At 38.4% G+C, this 25,755-nt stretch overlaps 1 protein-coding gene across 7 annotated transcripts in view; it reads right to left on the bottom strand.

Moving 5' to 3' along the window:
- Nucleotides 1-25,755, bottom strand: part of RBPJ (recombination signal binding protein for immunoglobulin kappa J region) — a 226,064-nt gene that overhangs the window by 88,083 nt on the left and 112,226 nt on the right. Inside the window, exon 1 of one of the 7 annotated variants that reach the window (XM_025887397.2) lies at nt 25,156-25,508. The exons of the other annotated variants lie outside the window; for them this stretch is intronic. The gene's annotated coding sequence lies outside the window, so the exon portion shown is untranslated. Of the gene's footprint in view, nt 1-25,155; nt 25,509-25,755 lie in introns of those variants that run through there. 7 annotated transcript variants of the gene reach the window in all.

Raw genomic sequence — 25,755 nt, 5'->3', positions numbered from 1 at the left:
CGGACATGCTCTTTTTTTAAAATCTTTAAAAAGAAAAAAACCTTTTGAAAGGCTTCCACTGTCTATTCAAGTTTAATCTTCTGAACAACACATTAAAAAATACTTTTGGGGGCGCCTGGGTGGCTCAGTCGTTAAGCATCTGCCTTCAGCTCAGGTCAGGATCCCAGGGTCCTGGGATCGAGCCCTACATCGGGCTCCCTACTCAGCGGGAAGCCTGCTTCTCCCTCTCCCACTCCCCCTGCTGTGTTCCCTCTCTCGCTGTCTCTCTCTCTCTAATAAATAAATCAATAAAATCTTTTAAAAATAAAATAAAAAATAAAAAAATACTTTTATTTGATCCAGTCTACCTTTCTAGACTCATCTTCCACAAGCCCCTTACTTCCTATACTCTACATCAGATTCTTTACTCCCTCTTTCCTCACCAGATCTACTAGGCCCTCCTGCCTCCATGCTTTTACTCATGCTTCTTTATCTGTACAGAATCCTTTTGGTTTCCATTCCTATTGAAATCTATTCATCAACTCTCACATACTGCTATATATATGGTTGTAAGTAATATAAGCTTTTGGAGAACAACTTGGCAGCATCTATCAAAGCTATAAATGAATTATGCCTGCAATTCTAAGTATGTCCTACAAAAATATTCATGGAAATGTGGCACACAAAGATATTTACTACAGTGTCGTTCTTAAAAGAGAAATATATCTAGTTGTACACCAAATGGGAACTGGCTAAATTATTACACCTATATTATGAATATAGAATACTACACTGATTAAAAAAAAGAGCAAACTAATCCTAAATATATGCCAAGAAAAGAACTCCAGAGTTACCATTAAATTTTTTTTATATTTTATTTATTTATTTATTTATTATTAGGTCATTTTTCCTATATGTATGTACTTTAAACACGTAAGTACACAGAAAATTGTCTGGAAGAATATACCCCCCATTTTTAACAGGGGTTACCTCTGGGGAAGGAACTTCTAAACTATCATAATAATGACATAGGAATCTATCCTTGTATTAATTGGGTAACATGCCAGTAGGTTACAAACCAGCAGGAAGAGCTTACACAGACAGATGAGGCCTAGTCCCTGCTCTATTTAGCCAGCGGTACGGAACTTAACTGATGGCAGTGGCTACACAGAGCAAAAGCACATGCAGCCTATGTTGGCACAGATTTACCTTGGCACTCACAGCTGGGAGTAACACCCTAGGGTTCAGTTCTAGCAAAACAGCCACATTCTCACTAGGCCACTACTCAAGCTTACCTTTCAACTGACTTTGTTTTCTTCCACTGAAAGGAATGTTTACAAATACCCGCACTTGTGGCTTGCGAATAAACTCATCAGTCTCCAACAAGAACCGCATCCTGACTGGCAGGGGTGGAGGACAGAGTCAGTACCTAGGTATTCCTGAACAAAATCTCCTGCCTCCAGATTTCCAGAACTCATCTTCCTCTGGCATAACTTAAAAGTTTAAAAATAAGAAGAGGAAGAAAAAAATTCTTGCTGAAGCTCTGCTGAACCCTGAGTGAATGAATCATTTCTTCTCCCGTACCTCAAGGTTCCTTGTGAAATGTCTCTTATTTATAGGAGCCATTATGTTCTCCTTACATTATAGTTATGAGCACTGACAGAATCCCCACTGAAGGCACAAACTACTGAGGACTAAACTTTCTTAACTCATCCTTTATAAAACTTAAGGTGTTCAAAATTCTTGCCTGTACCAGGTTTTCAAGAAACGACTCGGAATACCATTTGTTGAAAATATTCCAGTGTATGATACTAGACAGTTCACAGATGGGAAATTTTTAACTTCAGAAATAAAAATGTCAATAGGCAACATCAATTCAAAAAAGACTCAATAATAAGTTCTAAATGGAGTTCCATTTCAATTTATTTGGCAAAATAAAAGCTTTGAGTTGGAAGAGAATGTAATTCTCAAAAACCACAACATGTCATGGGCAAAATGTATGAAGTATAAAACTATCCATGGCATTTAAATAGAAAAAAGTTCATCACCCTGCTGCTTGTGTTCCTTCTCTTGCTGTGTCTCTCTCTGTCAAATAAATAAATAAAATCTTTAAAAAAAAAAGTCCATCCCTATTGTAATCTAAGGAAAAATAACCTGTTTGTGTTCTCTTCACATCATAAGAGCCTAAATATAATCACAGCCTCTGCATATCCTGGTTACTTGATCAGTTTTCTATATAAATCTTTGCCAAAAGATGAAAATACAAATTTCATTTACCACATTTTACGTATGCTTTCCTTGTGACCTACATTTGGTGGTAAAAACACAATCCTGTCTTCTCCTATTTTATATTAAATAAAACTGATAGATGTAAAAATTATTGAAAATGTTAAAACTTGCTGAAAATATACCTTCGTAGTGGTATATGTTATGTCATGCTCTGAAGAATATTGTGAATTATAACAGCTAACATTTATTAAACTTCGTGCATAAGAAAGATTGTCTAGTATTATCTCATTTACTTACTACCAACTCTGGGTAGGTATAATAATCCCATTTTATAAATACAGAAACTGAGGCTTAAAGAAGTCAAGTAACGGGTGCCTGGGGGGCTCAGTCGCTAAGTGTCTGCCTTCGGCTCAGGTCATGATCCCAGGGTCCTGGGATTGAGCCTCACGTCGGGTTCCCTGCTCCACGGGGAAACCTGCTTCTCCCTCTCCCACTCCCCCTGCTTGTGTTCCCTCTCTCGCTATGTCTCTCTCTGTCAAATAAATAAATAAAATCTTTAAAAAAAAAAAGTAACTTGTAGAAAAGAACATTTAAATAGCAGAGCCAGAATTCGAAGCCTGGTCTGATTCCAAAACTAACACTCACCTGCCAGTCACCTTATACAATTTTATAAATCCAACCTGAACAAAAATAAACTCTGTTCTTCTACAACGTAGGTTTCTCTGCTGTGAATTACTTCTTAGGTGACTGGAAATAGCGGGATGAGGCTGGTGTGAAAGGAAGTCATGTTGGCATATAACACAATTTTTCCTAGCATGTTAATGTTCTGAGGCAACTGGAATAAGCTCTTTCACAATTAGAGATAAAACCTTAGCAACAGATGAATATTTTATGGGAAAAAAACCTGAAAATTTACAAAAGTACTTTTCTTTCTTACAAGGAGTGGTTGATTTAGCGGCTTCAGGAATTGTTCCTCTTTTAGCTAAGTTCCACCTATTTGGCAAAGCTGCCTGTGCAGATGAGGAAGCTGGGAAAAAAAAAAATTCCCCCTGTATTCAAAAAATGTATTAATGAAGAAGGCTACACATCTTGGATGAGATTTTTAATTTTAATGAAAATAGGCTCTTACCAGCAGTGCCCTTCTAGAACCTACAACTAGGAGGAGGCTGGAGCTCAGGGTTTAAGACTCCAAAGATTGATGGTACTACAAGGTACACAAAAGCTAGTCTTTTGTTTTTTATTAGAATTGCTCCTGGTTTGGGTTAGTATTCAAGAGCAGAGTTCCATGGGTTTTCAGTAGTCTGCCCCATCCATTATGCCCCAATATAAGCTTTATTACTTTCACGGCAGGATTTTGCAGAATTCAAGGTTTGTCAAGATATATATGGCATTGTGGCAGAAACTCCTGTATGCATGAGACAAAACAATTCCTATGAACCTTCTGCATATACGGACTTCATAAAATGCCATGGAGAGTTTTTTTGTTTGGTTTTGATTTTTTAAAAGCTGTGAGGTAAACGCCAATCCTACAGACAGAACAATGAAATGTGTGTTAAAACTTCTACCATTAGGACAAAAATGCAGAAGCAGAGATTAATGCTACTTTGAATTTAAAACAATTTAAATGACTTTTTGTTGATCTTTAAAAAAAGATCAACAATATCGTAAGCAATAACTTATTGTGATCTCAGACAAAGCAGACACACAAGGAACACAAACACACACACACCAAAGTGGCTCTCAGCATACCTCCCTTCTTAACTAGAGAAGCTGATATTACAAAGTGACCCTACTGAGTAATCTATTGCATAAACTAAGGCAGTAAGTTCTATCCAGCATACATATAATTCCAAATATAAAAACATACTATCAAAACAGAAAGCTCATAGCAAAGATAAAACATAGTTTGTAGAGAAAACAAGCCATCTAAAGATATTTAATAAATACAGTTGCCTTGATTAATTGCTCAAAACATAAAACATCTAAAAAAAAATTGTTTCAAGTGATACCTGGAGACCTAAGTATGTGGTTAAATGGGTTCTGGTACCAATTTCAACATGGCGAGGGGGGTTCTCACACCAACAAGCAATTCTCTGGACACCAGCAGGATGTCCTGCAGTTCAGCTCAATTCTGACACTACCCAGAGACAGATCCCCCAAGTGAACAGTTCTGTCCCACAAGACTGCCCCTACCCCCCTTCAGATGCTAGTCGCAAGTCAAGGTTATTACCTGTGCTTCTGACAGACCAGCTATAGACTGGAGGCTCCCACAACCTTCTTCTTGGGTTTGACTGATTTGCAAATTCAGCTCACAGAACTGAGGGAAACATTTTACTTAATAGATTTCCAGTTTATTACAAAAGGATATAACTAAGGAACCGCCCAGTGGAAGAGATGCACAGGGCAAGGTATGGCGAACGGGCAAAGGGCTTCCATGCCCTCTTCAGGCACAACACTCTCCCAAGTGAAACCTCCCACATAAAACACCTCACCCCCAAGTGTTCAACCTGGAAGCTCTCTGAACTCTGTCCTTTTGGGTTTTACTGAAGGCTTCATTAGAGAGTCATGATTTATTTAAACCATCGGCCTTTGGCAATTGATTCAACCTGCAGAGGTGGTGAGGAGGGGAGGAGGACTGAAAGTTCCAACCCTCTAATCACACATGGTCGGCTCCCCTGGCAACCAGCCCCCATCCTAAGGTGCTTTCCAAAAGTCATCTCATTAGCACAAGAAAGAAACCCTTATCACTCTCACAGCTTAGGAAATCCCAAGGGTAGCAGCTGTGACCCATGCACAGTGGGTGAAGACCAAAACATATATGAAAAAGACAGTGCAGTCATCAGACTGACCAAATACATATTTCTTACAAATCACTATATCACAGTGGTTAAATATTTGTCTCTCACTGATCTAAATATTAGGACTTCATACTTCTCTACTTCCTGATCTATTTTAGTATTTGTTTCTCATATGTCAGAGATTACCTATTAACCTGTGTAATAGTACTCTATTGTTTAAATCAACAGCATTGGGAGAAAAGTAATGCACCTTAATAAAGCAAAAATTTTTCAAGTAATTATTTAGGTAATTCAAAATTAATGTGTAAAACATGTTAACTCCTGGAAAGTTCCTTTCCTTTACAATTACATTTAGCTCAGGCAAATCTGTTCATCTTCCTTAACTATCAATTTAGAGTAAAACAGTTATTCAAAATCATGTTTCTTACCAAGAGTTGACCCGCCTACATTTTTAAATCTGTCCCCGTGCAAATCCAGAAGCCACACAAATTATTACTGTGCATACATCTCATCTCATACTCTCACACCCAATATCTGTTCTCCACATCAAATGAGAGCAACCCTGCATTTACCATTGGTCAGGCCAAAACCCACAGGGCCATCTCTGACATTCCTCTATACTTCACATACCGTATGTAATCTAGGCATGCTCTGTCTCAGGATCTTTACAAGTGCTGTTCCTACTTGCTGGAATGTTCCTCCCCCACATACATGCATGCCTCAATTCTCATTTTATCCTTGAGGTTCTTGGCTCAGATGTCACCATCTCAGTGAGACCTTCCATAAGCACTTTATCTTGTTGCAACCTCTTCCTGACATAATACTCCCTATCCCCAACTTTTTCTTCTAAAGTCTTATCTCAATATTTTACTTATTTGTTTTTTGTTTCTCTCTCACTAAAATGTATTTTTAGTACTTTTTTTTTTAAGTAAACTCAAACTCAGGAGCCCAAGCTCTACCAACTGCGCCAGCCAGGCACCCCTTCTCACTAAAATGTAACCTCTATACACTGGCAGAGATCATTTGGTTTTGTCCACCGGTATATCCTAGTACCTAGAACACAGATGACCCTCAAAAATCTTTGAATTTAACACTAGAGCTTATTTTATGTCAGATGATCCCAACCTGAGGAAATAGATGTCCCACAATGTGAAGGGTCGGTAATGGTGCTCTCACTGACTGATTTGTTTCGGTGTATCACTAATTACCTACTTCCATGAACTGAACTCTCAGAAAACAGACAAAGGCCTTAGGATGATTTCCTCAACAAAACAGACATTGAAGAGAATACTAATAATCAAGCACTCTAAATATATGGCAGAAGGGCACCTCTTTCCTCCTAGTATTCGCTCTTTACCAAGTAAAAATAACCATTAGCTAATCACATGAGAATATAACAAGACAGTCACAGGACACCTGGCTGGCTCAGTCCATAGAGCACATAAACTCTTGACCTTGGGGTTATGAGTTTGAACCCTACCTGGGACAGAGATTACTTTAAAAAAAAAAAAGGAGACAAGACAGTCAAAGATAAGATAGAAATAACCGAGATAACTTTTAAAAATTTAGGTTTACATCTATTATCAATAATAACCTCATACTACATATAAATTTCACCCCGAAAATATTAGCAAATGACAGTATAAAGCAATCACAACTAGCAAGATACTTAAAAAATTAACTACCTAAACACATACCACATTGCTACAGGTTGTCATTTCTTTTCTCTCCAGCAAGGTTAAAGAGTCATGACTTTCAACTCAGAACTTTGGAAAATTTCCCTGAATTTAACTATATAAGTTTATATGCCTCTTTTACTTGTGGTTTCCTATAAAACAGTGTAAGATAAGAAGCCACCTACCACGGGGAAAGACCTGTTCTTCCTGCTACAGTAGAAAGGGCTGAAATATGACTTGGGGAATAACATGAACATAAGCCAGAATGTATTTTCTGTCAGTAAATTACTATATAAATATACACACAAAACATTGCTAAAAGCATAAAGACTATTATTAGGGAAAAAAATTACATACTGTGGGAAATTTGCCATATAGTTGGTAGTATAGATGGTTCTTCTAATATGCCTCAGTTTATAGTCTTTGCTGACTTCTGAATGAAATGCAAAAATTTCTTTTTTTTTTTTTAAAGATTTTATTTATTTATTTGACAGAGAGAGACATAGCGAAAGAGGGAACACAAGCAGGGGGAGTGGGAGAGGGAGAAGCAGGCTTCCCCGCGGAGCAGGGAGCCCGATGCGGGGCTCGATCCCAGGACCCTGGGATCACGACCTGAGCCGAAGGCAGATGCTCAACGACTGAGCCACCCAGGTGCCCCTGAAATGCAAAAATTTCTAAGAAAATACCTATGTGAAAATATTCTCAACTGCAAATTCATTCTACAGTTAAATATTTCCTGAGTGCCTTTTACATAAGACACTCTTCCAGGTCCAACTGATAGAACACTGAACAAAAAGACAAAGTGTCTTCAGAAGGGAGCTTCTTTGGCTTCTTTAATAAAAGCATTTTATGGAAAATCAGTGGGAGCATTATCTGCTGAGAGTGGCTGCTTTACCCAAAATAAAAGAAGATTCCTGTAAAAAGCTTACTGAAATCCCATCACACAAGAATTCATTCATTTCATCTTTCATTAGCAAGCAACCAACATGATGACAGAATGGCACAAAGTACTACCAAATGTTATAGATGTGGCCAGTTTTATAAAACAATGTATCTTCATGAGATAAGGAGTAACCATGAAAATGTCCTGTACCACAGGGAGGTCTGCTCTTTATCTGGTGGCAAAGCACTTAAAGGGGTTGTGAAACTTGACAGTTACTCTTCCTTCTTATACAAAAATGTCCCAAAATTGATTACTTTTCCTGTGAAGACAAGCAGCTTCCTGTAGTATGCTTTCTAGAAGTTATTTTTGTAAAATTAAAAACACTTAAGGTAAACAATGGCTTGTCAGCTAAGAAAAATCACCTGATTTGTACAGAAATAAAATGATTTTGAATCTAGCCCTTTGAATGACTCTATCACAAAAATTAACCAAGATTTTAAAAAGTAATAAAGTGTATTATGCACACTTTCCCAATTTCAAATATAGCAAAGTGGTCTTTAAGTACAGTGGTGCCACTAAAAAACACCCTGTGAAGATAAAAAGGGATTCTGTCATTCTATTAAAGTATCTTTAAGACCTTACTTCATTTTTATCCTGTACACATTTTGATGTGCCCATTATTAAAGTACAACAGTTCACTATAATTACACAATTATGTAAATACACATTCACAAATACCAGGGTACATGTTAACTTTCTATGGACACAGAGGAGCAATCAGAAGTCTAGAGACTGTGACACAGTACAAAACAGAACTGCTGCATGTGTCACACAGCTCTTGAAGTGCATGGATAAAGACCCCCAAAGACACGCAACCTTCTCTGGCTTCACAGAAATTGACTAAATCCACCACTTCAGTGAATCATAGAGACACCAAACAAAAAAAAAATATGGAAGAATCAAGCATAAACACCATCTCTTCAGGAGAAAAACAATAAAGAATCTCAATCTTAAAATGAGATAGTCACTGTGAAAAGACTGAGACGTTAACAGAGTCAAATTTAAGAATGTCCTCATAGTCACAGCATCACTGAATGTGCGCCCGCCTCCCCAACAAACCCCTTTTAAAAAGCACCCAAAGAATTTCAATCTAACATCCCTTCCCTCCCTGTGTTCCTTCTGATTGGCATCTAAACAAGTCAAGCCTATTCTACCTTTAAAAGCACCATCACAACACCTATGGCTCCACTCACACCAAGTTCACAGCCATTGCTCCTGAAAGAGCTGTCCCCACATCCTCACCCATGACAAACCATATTACAGCTCCCACCACTCCACTGAAATTGTTCTTACCAAGGTCTTTCAAATACTAAATTTGTGAACACTTGGATTTATAGCACTTGCCCTCTTTCCAACATCTGATGCAACTAATTTTCCCACCTTCTAAAAGTACTCTCTTCATTTTTGTGACACTACAACTGTCTAGGTTTTGTCCCACCTCTTTTATTATTAGTTTTTTTCCACTGGTTTCCACACCTCTACCCATTCCTTAAATGTTGGTGCTCACCAGCAGTTTGTCCCTGCTTAACTCCAACTCTCCCAGGGAGGTTTTGCCCCACTCTCAAGATTTTAATTACCATCCAACAGTCTTCAGGTATGTCTTTCCAACCTTGACCTCTCTCCTGAGCTCCAGGAACCACAAAACTAACACATACATCACTGGCCACCGGATATCTTCATCTATCTCTTACAAGGGCCTCAAACTCAACACACTCAAAACCAGAAACTTCTCCCAACACTAACTCCTTTACTATGCCATTTAGCTCAGTGCCATCTCATCTCAACAAATGGCAACACCACCCTGCCCTGACAACCTGTGTAAAGCAGGAGAATTTTTTTCCTTCTTGACAAATTTTTGATAGCTCCAAAAGTTGAGCTCGATCTACCGTAACTCTTACAACTTGCCCTGACTAGTTATAGTAAAAGTAAAGCCCTGCCCTAGCTTTCCAAAAGGCACTGTCTTCACTTATCTCCAAAATATCACTGGCTTTCTTCCAGATGTCATTAAGAAATGACTTCAAAAAACAAACATTTCTTGCTATTGAGTAAATATAGCCTACAAATGTAAAGTTCTTAGAATCATATTGACTGTGGTTTTGAAATTTCAGGAGCATAAGTATACATGTGAATCTCTAATACATGTGTGCACGTGTTTTGAAACTTCCAACAGAAAGAAAACAGAAGGGGAAAGATAATCCTCATAGTAACAAGTAAAATCTCCACAAAAGCTTCACATTAGAGCTGAAAAAAGATGCGATTTTATAATTGTAAGCCCCTACATCACTGTATTCTCTGAAAATCTTCCTCATACACAATAGAAACCTATCCGTAAGCCTAACAAAAACTCCCAGTGCCTCAAAGCACTGGATGGGCTGGTCATCTGACCAGACAGAAATGAAAATAGCACACTGATGTCAGAGCTAATAAAAGTCAAAAAAGTGGAAGAGGTGGCTAAGGAATCCCTGAAAGGACAGCTGAAGCCTTAGTAGCCACACTGATTTCTCTAACACAAACAGATTACCTTCCCCAGGAGCGTGGGAACTATACATACTTCCAACTTTTATAAGTTCTCAAATTCACTAAGTCATTTTATCATCTGCATCATATTCTGCTACCAGGTGTGATCTTTCAAAAGGTGTGATTAGGAAATCATCCAACATAAACATGAACCTCAGCAGGCAGTGTTAAGGACCAGGGCTAGGAAAGCCATCTGTTTGATGGAAATACTATTTCTACTTCCCTGGTGATTACAGCTATCTGTAACAACTGTGAAATCCCAAGAGAAGAAATTTTAACTGCCTCAAAACTAATTATTCATATAAACTGGCCAAGAAATTAAATGTTACACAAAGGGCTCTCTAACCCCTAATATTTTTTGGCTAATTATTCCACTGGGAGTCTACATCTGCTCTACTAAAATTTGGTTGTGAATAATCAGAGGTAACTCACAGAGAATGCTTTTGTATCTAAAAGTGACTACAGAAAACAACTACAATTCACAAAAATTGTTATTTTTAACGTGCATAAAATCCTCCCAAAAACATGTCCCACACAATAAAGGAACAGATGTTACTGTCAAAGTTTAAATGTTATTACTAGGAGTAATGAGACGAAATTTAACAAAAAAAGTTAATTTTAACAACATATTTTTGAGTATCTTCAATAGTCAACAATTTATGATCAGGAAGCATGTTAAGTACTGCCTTTAAAAGTAAAGTGAATCTATTATGATGATTTAAATATATAAATAGTTCAGAGATTTTTTTTTAAGATTTTATTTATTTATTTGAGAGAGAGAATGAGAGATAGAGAGCACGAGAGGGAAGAGGGTCAGAGGGAGAAGCAGACTCCCTGCTGAGCAGGGAGTCTGACGTGGGACTCCATCCGGGGACTCCAGGATCATGACCTGAGCTGAAGGCAGTCGCTTAACCAACTGAGCCACCCAAGCGCCCCCAATAGTTCAGAGATTTGCAAATATATATATCTCCTAAGACATTCAGAAATACTGGCCATAATCCCACATATTACTGTGGTGGGGTTTTTTTGGTCACAGATCCTCATTTGTTCCAAATGTCACTTCTCCACCCCTCCTTTTTTTTAAAAAAATAAACATTTTCTAGAATTCTTCTGAGAAATTTATCTTCTAGATATTTTGAGAGAAAATACCACAACTCCTTTATTTCTTGTAGCTCAATTCTAGATGTGGTATTTAATATCTTGGAGTAAAACTACTTTTAATAACTTAAGAGTTAACTATTTGAACTTGTTCAGTAACTTATTAAAACCATAAGCTTTTGAAATAAAAATGAGTATATGCACTGTGCCTAAAACTATTGATATGTATGAGCTAATCATACCAAACAGAAAATACTTAAGTTCCAAACAACACAACACTTAAGGGTTTTAGACAGTAGACACAGGTAAAGATCATTCACAAGAGCTATTATACACAATAGTTGTTGAGAGTAAAAATATTTGATGACAGAAACCATGTCAATAAAATATCTTAAAATTACAATTTACCTTTAAATATATCCGAATAGTATGATTAAAGAAACAATCATCAAAGTAGTCAAGCAAAATATTCCAAATTCCTTCAGTCATAAGAAAGAGCACTAGCAGAAATGACTGCTCCAAAGATTACCAGAACAGAAACACTCTCAGTTTGTACTATCCTAACTCACCCCTCGCAAAACACATTTACCCTTAGGGATTCACAAATAACAAACACACAATTCATTTCAACCGTGGTTACAATTTGTAAGCAGCCTTTCATTGCTCCATAAAGACTCGTCATTGTAGATGCTCATCAGTTTTTAAGCCACATCCACAGCTGCAGTCTTGGAAAAACAACATTTGCAGCAAAAACTTTAAAATTACATTTATAAAACAGTTTGACATAAAACAAAATTAAAAAGTACTCCAGTATAATATAAAGAATGAACGTATCTAGAGTACCAAAAGCATGAGACTCAAGTCATTCTCAATAGCAATACTTTTGGTTACAGTACAAGAATTATTTTCTGAGTTCTCTGACACATACAGTATCATGTTTAACTTAAGGCCTAGATCAAAGAGGTATTATTCACGCCAAAAAGAAATGAAGCAGAGATATCACCAAAATTTCTTACTGAAGAGAACCTATTTCATGACCTCCAACCTGTGTTTTTTTCTACAACCTTTTTTTCAAAATCATAAACTGAAATGCAGAGACAAAAATCCCACATAAAACTGTTCTAAAAAAACAAAGTCTACTTTAAAAAATCCCACATAAACCAATTCCCTGCTCAACTTCATCCTCCTGTCTCAGATGTTTACTCTGGCTAGACTGAGGGAAGGGGATCTTCTGGTTAGAGAGCACAACCAATCACGCAGACAGATGACTAAAGGTTAATCTTGAATTTGGGGGGGGTTGTGGAGAGGAAGAATGCTCAGTAGCATTATCACATACTAGATTACACAGTCATTAGAAGATGCTCATCACAATGAAATTGGAATCCAGAGACATGAGTCTGAATTCCAACTCTCCCACAGGTAAATTTGGTTAAATTTCTATAGAACAGAATACTACTACCTTCCACACCAGACAATGGCAAAGGCTAAATTTAACAACAGATCTCAAGGCTACTGAACCACATTCAGGTAACAGATTATATTTAAAACACATTAGATGAATCTGTACTAACACCAGGGGCCCATAAAACTTTTTAACATACAGGAATATAAGCAGGATTTCAGATCAGTGAGAAAAAGAGCATTCAAAAAGTGATGTTGCTACAACACTTCACTGGTTCACTCATTCATTCAACAAATACTGATTATCATCTACGTACCAAGCACTCTATTTTAGTAGGGCAGAGAAAGACAAAATCAAAAGGCAAAGAATACGTATCGTGAGAAGCTGATACATGCAAGTGAGAAAAATAAAACAAGAAGGAGTACAGAATGTGGGATAAAAAGCAGGAAAAATGTGTAGAATGAGAAAGTACTAGAAAGGAGACCCAAGAAAAAGGTGCCAGCGAGGTGGCTACCCAGGACTGTGGTATCCTACAAGCCAAATGAAAAAAATATTTGAATAAGAAGGCAGTGATCCAAGATATCAAATGCTGATCAAGTCAGATAACACCTGAAAAAAACTCACCACTACATTCACCCATAGAGGGAACTGGTAAGTTGAGAGGAGCAGGGTTGTTGGTTTTTTTTCAGGATTTTATTTATTTATTTGACAGAGAAAGAGCGAGCACAAGTAGGGGGAGCAGCATGCAGAGGGAGAGGGAAAAGCTCCCTGCAGAGCAGGGAGCATGATAAGGGGCTCGAACCCAGGACCCTGGGATCCTGACCTGAGCCAAAGGTAGACGCTTAACAACTCAGCCACCCAGGCGCCCTGAGAGGAGCAGTTTTGTTGAGTGGTGGAGATAAAAAGCCTGGCTGAAGTAGGTTTAGAGGGAATGGAGAGTGGAGACAGAAAGAACCCTCCACAGGAAGTTTGTGGCAAAGGGCAAAGGAGAAACAAAACCAAAGGGGAGTGTGGAATCCAGGCAAACAACAGCATGTTTATATATTGTCAAGGATGCTTCAAGAGAAAGGTAAAAACTGAGACCAGAGACAGGGAAGGCTAGCTGGCTACTCCAATGTCTAGAGTAGCCGAGAAGGGATGGGATCCATGGCACTCTAGCTGAGAAGGGATGGGATCCAGGGCACAAGTAGAGGGCCTGCCCTTCCTTGAAGAGGAGTTCTCACAGTGATTTACAAACTTCCGGCATCAGAATCACCTGGAGGGCTTGCTGAACTAGACTGAACTCTATTCCTCCAGGGCTTCAGAGACAGGAGCTCTGGGGTGGAGTGAAAGAATGTACATTTCTAACAAGTTAACCTATTGCTGCCCTCCAAGGATCTCATTTTAAGAACCACAACTCTATACAACAGAAGACAGAAAAAATTGAGTATATGAAAATAACACATTTGGTTCTAAAGGAAAAGTAAGGTCAAAACCTACATCACATAACACAGCAAAAAAACCAACCAACAAACCAACCAACCAAAAACCTCCGAGAAGGGTTAAAGGGATAAATCATTTTTTAAATTATAAAAGAACATTTATAAGAAAAACAAAAGAATGGGGGTGCCTGGGTGGCTCAGTCGTTGGGCGTCTGCCTTCAGCTCCGGTCATGATTCCAGAGTCCTGGGATGGAGCCCCGCCATCCGGCTCTCTGCTCAGTGGGGAGCCTGCTTCTCCCTCTCCCACTCCCCCTGCTTGTGTTCCCTCTCTCGCGGTCTCTCTCTCTCTGTCAAATAAATAAATAAAATCTTAAAAAAAAAAAAGAAAAACAAAAGAATGCTTTCATAATCTCAGGAGTGAGGAAGGCTTAGCAAAACACAAACCAAAGGAAAAACTACAAATTTGACTACATAAAAATTTTAAACTCACTTAAGACAATAAAATTGAATGACAAATGAAACACTAGGAAAAAATACTTCATATAAGTTGACAAAAAGTATCATTTGGAAAATAGTTATTACACAAAATAAGAAAAAAACATTTCATCAGAAAAATATGGTTACAAATACATAGTCAAATCTAACTTTGAATGCATTTCTAGAATATACATTTCTTTTTAAAATAAACAGTAAACCTAATACTTCATCTAAAGTAATAATCTAATATAATCCCCTTTTCCTTAAAGTCTTTATTAGAATTCTCTCTGGTACTGCTTGCCACCTAGGAGAGAGCTTGGAAGCTTTCAGGTGTTTATCATTTAGGTATAGAAAAACAAAACCTCTGTCAGTACAGGGAGGGCAATGAATGGCAGAGGCAGAAGTAAAGCTTCGTGAACCTGAGTTAAATTACTAAATACCTGACCCTCAGACTTCTTATCTATAAAATGGAGATACTATTTCCCCTCAATGTAGTTGAAGACTCAGAAGATACTTAACAAAATGTCAATTCCCTAAAACCCCTTAATATGTTTGCTAAACTACTGACAATAAACAGAATGTCAGCATTTCCACTAAAAAAAAAAGTTGAAGACTATACTCCCAATTGTTCACAGTAGTTAATTTCCTGGTGAAGACTACAGTGGCTGACTTTCCATGATATATTTAAATAACTTTTGAATTTCTTATATACATTTTTCCAACAGAAAAAAATCATCTAAGTATCTATAGATGACATTAATTAACCCTTGAGAAAAACTTCCACATCAACAGTCACTTGCCTCAATTAGAAAAACAAGCTAAAAATGAGATGAAAAAAATAAATCAATTGCACATCTAAGCTGTGTTAATTTAAATTCTAATGTCATTTAAGATACTTAATATACCAACTGACAACTTTCAGGAGTTACATCCTTAGAAATGAGGCTTAAGTAAATGATATGCTCCTAAATCCTATATGTAAAAGGATTTCCCCTATATTGCGAGGGGAGACCAGGATGAAAAATGGCATGTTTACCAATAACTGGGAAATAATCTTTGAAAGCTACAGCTACCAAGTTTGTTTTTTTAACGTTAGAGTAGTAAAGTGGCAACTCCCACTAATTCAGTACTATCCATTTAATCAAAGGACGACACATTATTCTAAGATATAAGTAAATTACTAAAACCATCAATACTATCTTTGGACTGCTGAAATGGATTTAATTCACTTCCTTGACATTTGGTTAAGTACAGATGACAGATACAACACATCTAATGAATTCCACAGTTAGGGAATAATGTCCTGACATATACGCTAAAAAAACCCCTGTATAAAAATCACCAGGTTCATAAATGAGTACATCTTCCAGTGTAAAATCTCAAGTTGTGGCCTCCTTCCCTATATGACGGTCTTTTTTTTTCTAAATCTCTTCTTCTGTCCTTCCATTTTCTCTAACAGAGGCTCTGGAAACAACCAGCTGCAATTTAGTGCGAGTGGCAGAACTAAAGATGCTAGGGAGGCAAGAGGCAGGGACTGGGGTGTGCCAGGTGAGCCAGAACCCAGGCAGTTCTGGAGTAGGGACAACTAAAGCAGAGTGGGTGATAAGTGTGCACTGAGAACAAATGTGTTCTAAAAGAAGCCATCCTGGTCAGTCAAAAATATAAGACAGAGAACACAAGCAGCATCAAGAACAGGAAAACAGCCAAGGAGGAAAGAAGAGGCAGGCTCAGAGCTGACCATTTATTAAGCAACACTGGCAGCAGCCCCAAACCAAGCTTGGGGTTGAGAGATTTGTATTCTTGGTGTAAGTCCACACTCACAGGAAAAAAAAAAAAGACAAAGCAAAGTTCTTGTAACATTAAAAAGCAGAAGAGTGGTATAAACAGAAAAAAGACCAGCACAAGTCTCTCCCCAATAAGCAAACTGGAACTAGTCCCAGCTCAATCACTGAATGGGTCTCAGCCATTAGCCAACTGGAAATTACTCAGTCCATCTGTGCCTCCATTTAAATAAGTAGTTACTTAGGGGCGCCTGGGTGGCTCAGTCCGTTAAGCGTCTGCCTTCGGCTCTGGTCATGATCCCAGGGTCCCGGGATCGAGCTTCTCCCTCTCCCTCTGCCTCTCCCCTCTGCTTGTGCCCGTGTGCTCTCTCTCCCTCTCTCTCTCTCTCTCTCTGTCAAATAAATAAATAAATAAAATCTTAAAAAAAAAAGTAGTTACTTTAGAACACATGATTAGCAAGGTCTTTTCCAGTTCTGAAGTTTCCTTAATCTAACAGAGTTAATAATCTATAACATTTGTCACACTGGATATAATTACATACTGTGGTATGTTAAAGGGAGAATACAATACACCAAAATGTAAATAACCTAGAATCAGTCTAGTATCCTTACAAACCGTATCTCATCATCATCTTTCATTATAAAAAACAAATTCCTACAGTCTCCTCCTTTAACCATAAAAACCATCGCCTAAAATCTAACCACCAAGCTTCACTGTCTATACATTTAGAGATGGGGAATTTGGTCACTTGTGCAATTTCACTGAGCTTCCCTTCAGCTTCTTTCTACAGAACATGTTGTAATGGCATTATGCTTTTTCTATTTTTCAATACTATGAGTTTTCTATTTGCTGTATGTTTCATATTCCACTTCAAAAACTATGGTCCAGAAAGCAGACCATAATCCAGGAGGTCAGTTTCACCATGGTTCTCAGAAAAACTAATCTATGCTGAATATCAGATTTATCACTTAGACTAAGTGCCACCTAGTGGCAAGTTTTTATATTAAATCCATTCAAGTCCTATTCATCTAGCAAATAACATTCTGGCTGTTAACAACTGTGCCATAATTATGCAAGATAAGTAAAATATTGATCCTGTCCTTAACAGAGGTGGCTGACAAATCAGACTTAGAAAGGGAGGCACACTCAATTCAGATATATTTATATAACTGCAGAAAAATGTTAAATGTTACAAAAGTATGCAAAAAGGTTACAGAAATATGCAAATTAAGTATTCAGCATTTGTTCAAAAGCTAAAAGAAACAAAGCACTGTTATGCAGGTTCTCCTGTACTTGCTCACCTCACTCAAGACTTTCCCATTTCTAATTACTTCACCCAGCTTTATCGTTTGGTTTTTTCCCCCCACCTTCCCTTCCACCCTTCCCTGCTCCCCCATCTTATCCTTTAAATTCTGCTCCAGATAAGGAGAAGAGAAGGACCTATTTATTGAGCAGCTGCTACTCCCAGAACTGAGCTAGGCATTTTCTCGTATCTCATATAACCTTCACACCAATTCCACGAAGTATTATCTTCTCCAATTTTTCAGACAAGGGCAAGACAGATTAAGTGAAATGCTCATAGCCACAGATCTATAGCACACTGATTCCAAAGCTCCCAATACCATCCTGTCTCCAGAAAGAGCTGCTCTATTCTTTCTAGTCCTAGGCCTGCTACCATGAAGATGAGACCTTGATTATATTTCTCCTATGGTCTCCATCCACCGCAATCTATTTTACACTGATTACACCCTGCCTTACTTCTTCAACAATGTTCAATGCCCTCCTACCCCAAACCCTGATTGATAACCAAACCCTTAACTTCGCATTCAAGGTCCTCCAAGAAGCCCCAACCACTTTTCCAGTTTTATTTCCTAACACCCCTAACAGTTCTCACCTTTTCTATGAACTCTCCTCCAATTAAGATAATCATTCACACCTGTGTTCCCAGCACTATACATGTTAGAGCACTTATAATCTCCCTTATTATAATTATCTGTGCACTTTTCACTAAATCATGAGCTTCACCAGACAACTTCTTGGCCATCTTTATAAGACCGCTAACATAGCAATCACACCTATTACGTGCTCAACAACTGTTTCTTTAAAACAGCTCTTTTATTTAAGCAGTTATAAAGGAGGATTTATTTAAGCAATTAAGGAGAACCACTAAGGCATGGTTATAGGCATTTCCCTTAACCCCTCCCTTCATGACTGGGAACCTCAATGTTTCTGCTTCTTCCAGTTGGTGTATGGATCAGGAGCTTTGTACAGAACTACATAATTTTTTGAATGAAAAATTTTCTCATACTCAAACCAAAAGTTAAATGATTGGAAAACATGCTGGGAACTATAGAGAATACAAAGTTCAGTGGTTGCCAGGGGCTAAGGATGGGAAGGGGACGAGTAGGCAGAACACAGAGGATTTTTAGGGCAATGAAACTACTCCGTGAGATACTACACTGGTAGATAGATTTACATTTGTCCAAACGCAAAGAACAAAGTCTAATGTAAACTATCACTTAAAAAGATAATAATGTATCAATGTAAGTTTATCAATTACAATAAATCTACCACTCTGCTGGGGGATGTTGATAATGAAGGAGGCTATTTATGTACAGGGGCAGGGAGAACATGGGGAATCTCTGTACCTTCCCCTCCATATTGCTGTGAACCTAAAAGTGCTCTAAAAAATAAAGTCCATTAACAACAAAAAACACAAAAAGCAAACAAAAAAAACATGGGGCGCCTGGGCGGTTCAGTCAGTTAAGAATCCAACTCTTGGTTTCAGCTCAGGTCATGATCCTGAGGTCATGAGATCCAGCCCTGTGTGGGCTGCCGCTCAGCAGGAAATCTGCTGGAGATTCTATCCCTCTCCAGGTCCCTCTGCCCCCCTCCTCGACATGTGCACGCTTTCTCTCAAATAAATAGTATTTTTTAAAAAATGGTATGTTAGAGCACCTGGGTGGTTCATTTGGTTGAGCGACTGCCTTCAGCTCAGGTCATGATCCCGGGGTCCTGGGATCGAGCCCCACATCGGGCTCCCCCTGCTCTGCAGGGAGCCTGCTTCTCCCTCTGCCTCTGCCTGCCACTCCCCCTGCTTCTGCTTGCTCGCTTTCTGTCAAATAAATAAAATCTTTAAAAAATAAAAATTAAAGAAAATGGTATGTTAGCAAAATAAGGCAAGATCTTAGTGGGTCTGCAGTTCTCCAATAAGGGAACAAAGACCTTTCTTCCAGTTATGCAAACCAGCCGAAAGCTAGTATGTTTTGTCTGGAGCAAAATTAGTTCCAAAATGAAGTCTTCATAATAATAAAGACAAAAACCCTACAACATTGGTTCTATACTTTATAAGGCAACTAATATTGCAGTTATATAACACAATCTTTACCATGCTAATAAAAAATAACAGGGTTTCATAAAGTGATAAACATTTTTCCTGGTTATATAAACTTTTTATGAGAAATATACTTATTCATTTACAATTCTATCATCTAATTAACAATGTGCAGAAAAAACATTAGCTCTAAGGCCAAGTTAAAACTACTGAATCTATATTCAAAAGGAAGCGTGGGAGGGGAGTTAAAAAAAGTCAACTTGATTTTCTAGTACATTCCAGCTCACATCCAACAGGTGCAGCATTTTTCAAGGCTTTTGCAACTTAGGATACCTAAGCAGCAGTGGTTTCTACATTGTTTTTGTAAACTTAAAATAGTGCAAGTATGTCCAAGACTGCCATGAACATGACCAATTTGACTAAAAAGCTGTCATGCTTATCATTATACACTGTCTCAACGTAACAAACCTACACAAATATTTATGCAGATAGGTAATTACTACCAATTATACAACCCAAGTCAGAGTGCCTCTAATGCTTGCTTTTCCTCAGAAGTATTGTTCAGGAAACACATTATCCTTTTCATACTACTAGGATATCATTTCATTCCCTGAAGCAGAAGCAGGTCTAATGAGGCGTAAGTGACACCATGATGCTGTGCCAGGCCTAAGGGGCATCCAGAACTGTGGGCAGGATGTATGAAAGATGGCTGCAGTCAGGCATTCAACATTCCTACTTTATTACAGCTGTCCAAGCAAAGAAGACAGCAGCAACAAATACACCCCCAAAGTTGGGGGGTGACTCAATGACAACATCCATGGTCGAGCAGTAATTTACCAAATATGTCTGCTCAAAATGCCAAGGCACCTATTTCAAGGGCTGCAGTCCTTTGCACTAAATACACTGCTGCCTTCCTAAAACATGACCCACAAACCAAAGGTTACAAAATAAAAAGTCCATCTTGAACACTGCCTGTGAAAGGTTAGCAGGAGAAACCATTTGTTACAATGAAAATATTTGTATACAGTGCTTTAGTATTTACAAATCACTTAAATATTTTTATTTGACCTTTATAATTTAACATATTTTACCTTACTTGATAGTCCCATGCCTGTCAGATAAATACAACAAAATTACTGTTCCCTATTATACAGAGGTAGAACGTGAAGCTTGCCGAAATCGTAACCTGTCCACAATTCCAGAGGCTTCTTGAAGATTATCAAGATTATCAGGTTATTATCTGGTTCCATTGCATGGCTCCCCCCACAAAAGAAGCAGTCCACAGAGGCTTAAGTTTTAATGTACATCCCTATGCATCTAAGAAGGACTTAGAACATGTAAAAATAATGGAACCCTTTGAGAAACACTGGTCAACCATACAAAAAACAAAATGTGAAATTTAAACTTAACAGTTTTGTACAAACAATATAGTATAATCCAAAAGGAACTTCTAGCTAAGATTTTACTATAATGTTCTCAGAGGCTATGAGAATGCCTGTAGCTGAAAATATCAATTCCTGTGGGTACCTCAGCGATTAAATTCCCTAGAGAATCAATACCTTCCCATGTACATCAAATTCTGCCTACAGGAACCAGGCTGCGCCAAGGTTTCAAAGTACTCTTGAGTCATTTGTTCGAAAAACCTTTTTACCGAGTCCCTACCATGTGCTAGACACTCTTTTGAGTATAAGAATATGTAAACGATTATGAAAAAAATGGTATCTGCTACCAGGTAACTAATGAAAAGCCTTTGAATGTGACAATTACAACTTAGTATGACACTTCCAAGAGAATTATCCTGAGTCCTTTAAGAACACACCAAAGGGGCACTGAACCCAGCCTGGAAGATCCCATTAGAATATCGTCAGACCTAAGTCTTGAATAATAACCCACTAATACCAGCACTTTTCATGTACTGGAAGGCATTAAACTGATAAACCCATCCAGGGAACTGCAGATTCTTAAATATAGCCAGAGCACTGAATATTAAAGGAAAGAAAAGCACATAGTTCAGGTAGAGAAAAAATAAATGAAATAGTTATAGAGGACCCTATATGCCAAGCTAGCTAACATTTTTTGAGCACCTGCTATGTGTTTAGGTATCCTACTAAATGTTTTCTTGCATTCAATCCTCACCACGACCCACTGAGCTAAGAATAATTATCTTGCAATTGATGGAAAACGCAAGAAGTCAGAGTACTTGTCAGTATTATGAGGTTTTAAATGGCAGAGACAGAACTGGAACCCAGTCCGGATTAAATCCTAAATGTGAACTCATACTCTCTACTCCACTGCCTCTTTAAATGAAGGCTGCTAGGGGGAGCCATTGAAAGGCTTTTAAACTAAGAAGTGAAGTGATCAGATTTGCTATTTAGACTGTGTGGAAATCTGGATAAAGGAGGTGAACCTACAAACAGAAAAAGGAAGCTGCCAATGTTTATACTAACCCATGAGAGAAATGAGAACATGAATTGTGGCAGTAGGGATGAAGGACACAGAATCAAGAGATTTTCAGGAGGGAAAATTTTCAGTTCTTAGTGCCTAAATGTGAAGGGTTAGTATAAGAGAGGAATCCAGAAACCTAGCTTGGGGAACTTAGCTGGGATGTTGTATCATCTACCAAGAGCACAGAAGCAACAGGTTTCGTTTGTTCAGCTAAGTGTCTACAGAGCATCTCCTAAACGTAAAACACTTTCCTAGATCAAGGGCCAAGGGCCTTTGATGAAGGGCCTGAAATCATGGCCCTTAGTTGTTGGAAATATTCTTCAGAGCAAGTGACAAAGCATTAAAAACTACAAGGGATATTGAAAATAGTCATTACTATTAACAGATTTGGCCTAGAGTCTAATGAAAACATTTTGTGCCACCATTTTTAAAACATACTACCCCACATATTATTTTGTGTATAAAATAAAAACTTTTAAAAAAATCACCAAATGCAGAAAACAGATCAATAGAGGGAAAGCATTCCATAATTTTACAGTGTTATTACTTGAGTTTGACAGATTTTCAATCTCTTATACAACAAATACACCACCCTGTAATTTGTTTTACTTATCCCTCCTCCAAGCTTACAGAGAAAAAAAAAAGGATTGGTTTTATTACCCAAACTATAATACATATTTTCATTTTTTTCATCCCACTATCACCACTGTGACTTGCCAAGAACTTCGTTCATAACCTCCTACTTGACTTCCTATAAAATATGACCTACTTCACATCAGCTTATTTCAGTAACAATTCCTAGACTTTAACCACACCTTTCATCCAAGGATGCTCTCTGCAAATCCTAAGGCACAGCAATCCTGTGCAGATGTGGCAAGTTATTACAATTCCCATTTTACTACATAGTTAGGAAATTGGCCCAGGGGAAGTAGAGTAACTTGGAAATAATCATAAAGCCAGATGCCAAGAATAACAACTTTTAGTCAATCCATGAGAAAATACTGCCCCTAGTTGAAATAACATGAAATTTAGTATTAGGAGGAAGCAAAAAACGTTTTAAAGCCACATCCTAGGTTTTCAAACTTTATTTTTTAAAATGACCCAATCCTAGAATTAGGATTTGTAAGAACTTTCAAACACACCATTTTTCCCTAATACCTTATCCATCCAGAGTGCCAAAGATTATTTAATGAAGTACAGCTGGCAAGAGTGGCTTTTCTCCCAAACCATTTTTTATCTTACCCTTTTAAAGACACTGATAGAAAACTGTTGTTATCAGACAATAGGTAACTTTTTAATAAACCTAACTACTTAAATAATCTAATATAAAGCATATTTAAGAACAGATCTGAAAATACCACAAGTGAGCTTCTATTTTGTTCCTGAAAATACACTCTGCACACCCACCATCTGCAATATGCATGGACAATAAATTTAAAGCTTTAATAGTCGATAATCAGAATGAAAGTGTCCCAACCATAACTCATCCCGTATGTTTCTAAATATGTTGCTGTTTGATATAACTTAGTAAAAGCAATGTTTTATATGATCACAAAACAAAGGTCTTAATTGAATTTAGAAACAAAAAACACAACACGGTTTGTAAAAGTGGCTTTTATGTTTGTGTGATCATTCCTACATGTACAAGTCAGAACAAAATACCTTCCATTATTACACCATATTTACGCTTTTGTTTAGAGTCAGAAAAAGCGTACTCAAGATTTTACCTTCAAAAGAATGATTATGCTCAAAGAACAAGTACGGGACACAAATGATTATGAGTAAAATCCACTCATGGAACCCAGACTGCAAATTTTCACAAAACCCTCACATATCAATTATGAAAAAAGATTTTCCATTAATTAAAATCAAACTACTAATTCTAATCACAGCCTTCAAAAAAAAAAAATGTTTAACAACATTCCTCACACTAAATCTTGTACATCCTCTACTAGGAGCACTTTATGTAGAACTTTAGTTTATAAAGCAAATGACACTCCAAATGATTTTGTGGGTAACACAACTTCCAAACTTAGTGATCAACTAGTAAGGGGGAAAAAAACAACTTCTGAAGAATATATTCAATCTAGTAATCCTGGTAAATTGAGTACTTCTTATCCCCAGCACCAGAATATTCAGGCTATTTAAATACACCACACCTCACTCCCCCCGCCACACACAACTCCCAGTTTTTACATTACCATAACAATAAGCACTCTGAACAATTTAAAGCTCCTTTAACATTAGAAGTGACTTTACCTTACTTAAGACTATTACTTAAATGTCTTTTAATTGCATTTGATTAATGCATTCCACAAAGATTCTAGAAGCAGTATTCATCAACCAGAAACTGCACTCTTAAGCGTGTTCCTCATTTCAACTCCAAAGATGGACAGAAGGGTTGTCACAAATCTACAGAGCAAAAGCACATAATTATAAACTATCTAATGATTAAGAAAAAGTAAAGCATTTATATCAAACTCCCAAGCAGGATGCCTCCCTTTTTCCTTAGCAGCAGGAATTACTGGTAAAATAACTAACTCCAGACCTATAGTCTAGAAAATGCTGAAATTTTCCCCACGAATATTCAGAAGTTTTTAACATCAAAATTCACGCTACTACTATTCACGTACCAAATGAATAGCCAATGTGGATACCTGAAACTAGTCTCACAAACCCAAAAGAAAAAAACCAAAACCAAAACCTCGCACCTCTTCTAACCTTCCTACAATACCCTCAGGTAACCCAGAAGCAAAGCTACGACAGCTGACCTTGGCCTAGGCCATCAGAAACGGCCTAAGGGCAGAGGGGGCGGGGGTGGAAGAGCAATAACCTAGAGACCAGATCTTTTTCCAAGGCTACCGTTTCCAAGCAAAACAGGGCCCAAAGAGACCGCGAAGAAAACTGGAGACACTGTAATCCCGAGAGAAAGGGGTGTGTGTGTGTGTGCGCGCGTGTGCGTACACACAATCCCAAGAGAAAAGGGTGCGGAACGCCGAGGAGAAAACTAAGTATCCCCACGCCTCTTTAAGACCCACAAAAACAACAACAAACCGTAGGATCTGTCTGCGCGCAGAAGCAGCACCAGATGGAGTCCCCGCGGCTGAGACAGTTCAGCCGACACACTCCGTGGGTACTGGATAAATCAACCGATGACGGGAGGGGAAGGGGGTGCCAAGCGAATAAGCCACTGAATGGGCGAGACAAAGACTCTGGGAGTGATCAAGTACCAAACAGAAAGGTGAGAGGAAAACACGTGAGAAAAATAATGGAAGAAAAATTAAAAGACAGAATCTGGTGCCTGGGCTGTGGCAGGTCACTGAAGTACGGAACAGCGAAGGGCACAACAAAGGGGCACGGGAGGAAGGACAGCTGAGGGGAGGAGATGAAAAAGGGATGCGGGGCGCGACGGGTCGGACAAAGCGCCCAAGGCGGTGAAACAAAGGGCCCGGGGTAGAGAGTCGCGGGGGGCAGCGGGGAAAGACAAAGCGCCCGGGGCCGGGGACACCCGCCCGGCGAGGAGGCGACGACCGCCTGGGGGAACAAAGCTGAGAGGGGCCAGGAGGCCGGGCCCGCGGGCGGCGGCGCAAGAGGCGCGCGACCCGCACGGCGCCCGCGGGCCCCGCGCGCCCGGCCGCACTCACGCCCGCACCC

The sequence above is a fragment of the Callorhinus ursinus genome, unplaced genomic scaffold (genome assembly GCF_003265705.2).
Source record: "Callorhinus ursinus isolate GAN/ISIS: 27379988/994484 unplaced genomic scaffold, GSC_fseal_2.0 scaffold4, whole genome shotgun sequence".
Taxonomy (NCBI): domain Eukaryota; kingdom Metazoa; phylum Chordata; class Mammalia; order Carnivora; family Otariidae; genus Callorhinus; species Callorhinus ursinus.
This window is presented reverse-complemented; position numbering and strand designations above follow the sequence as displayed.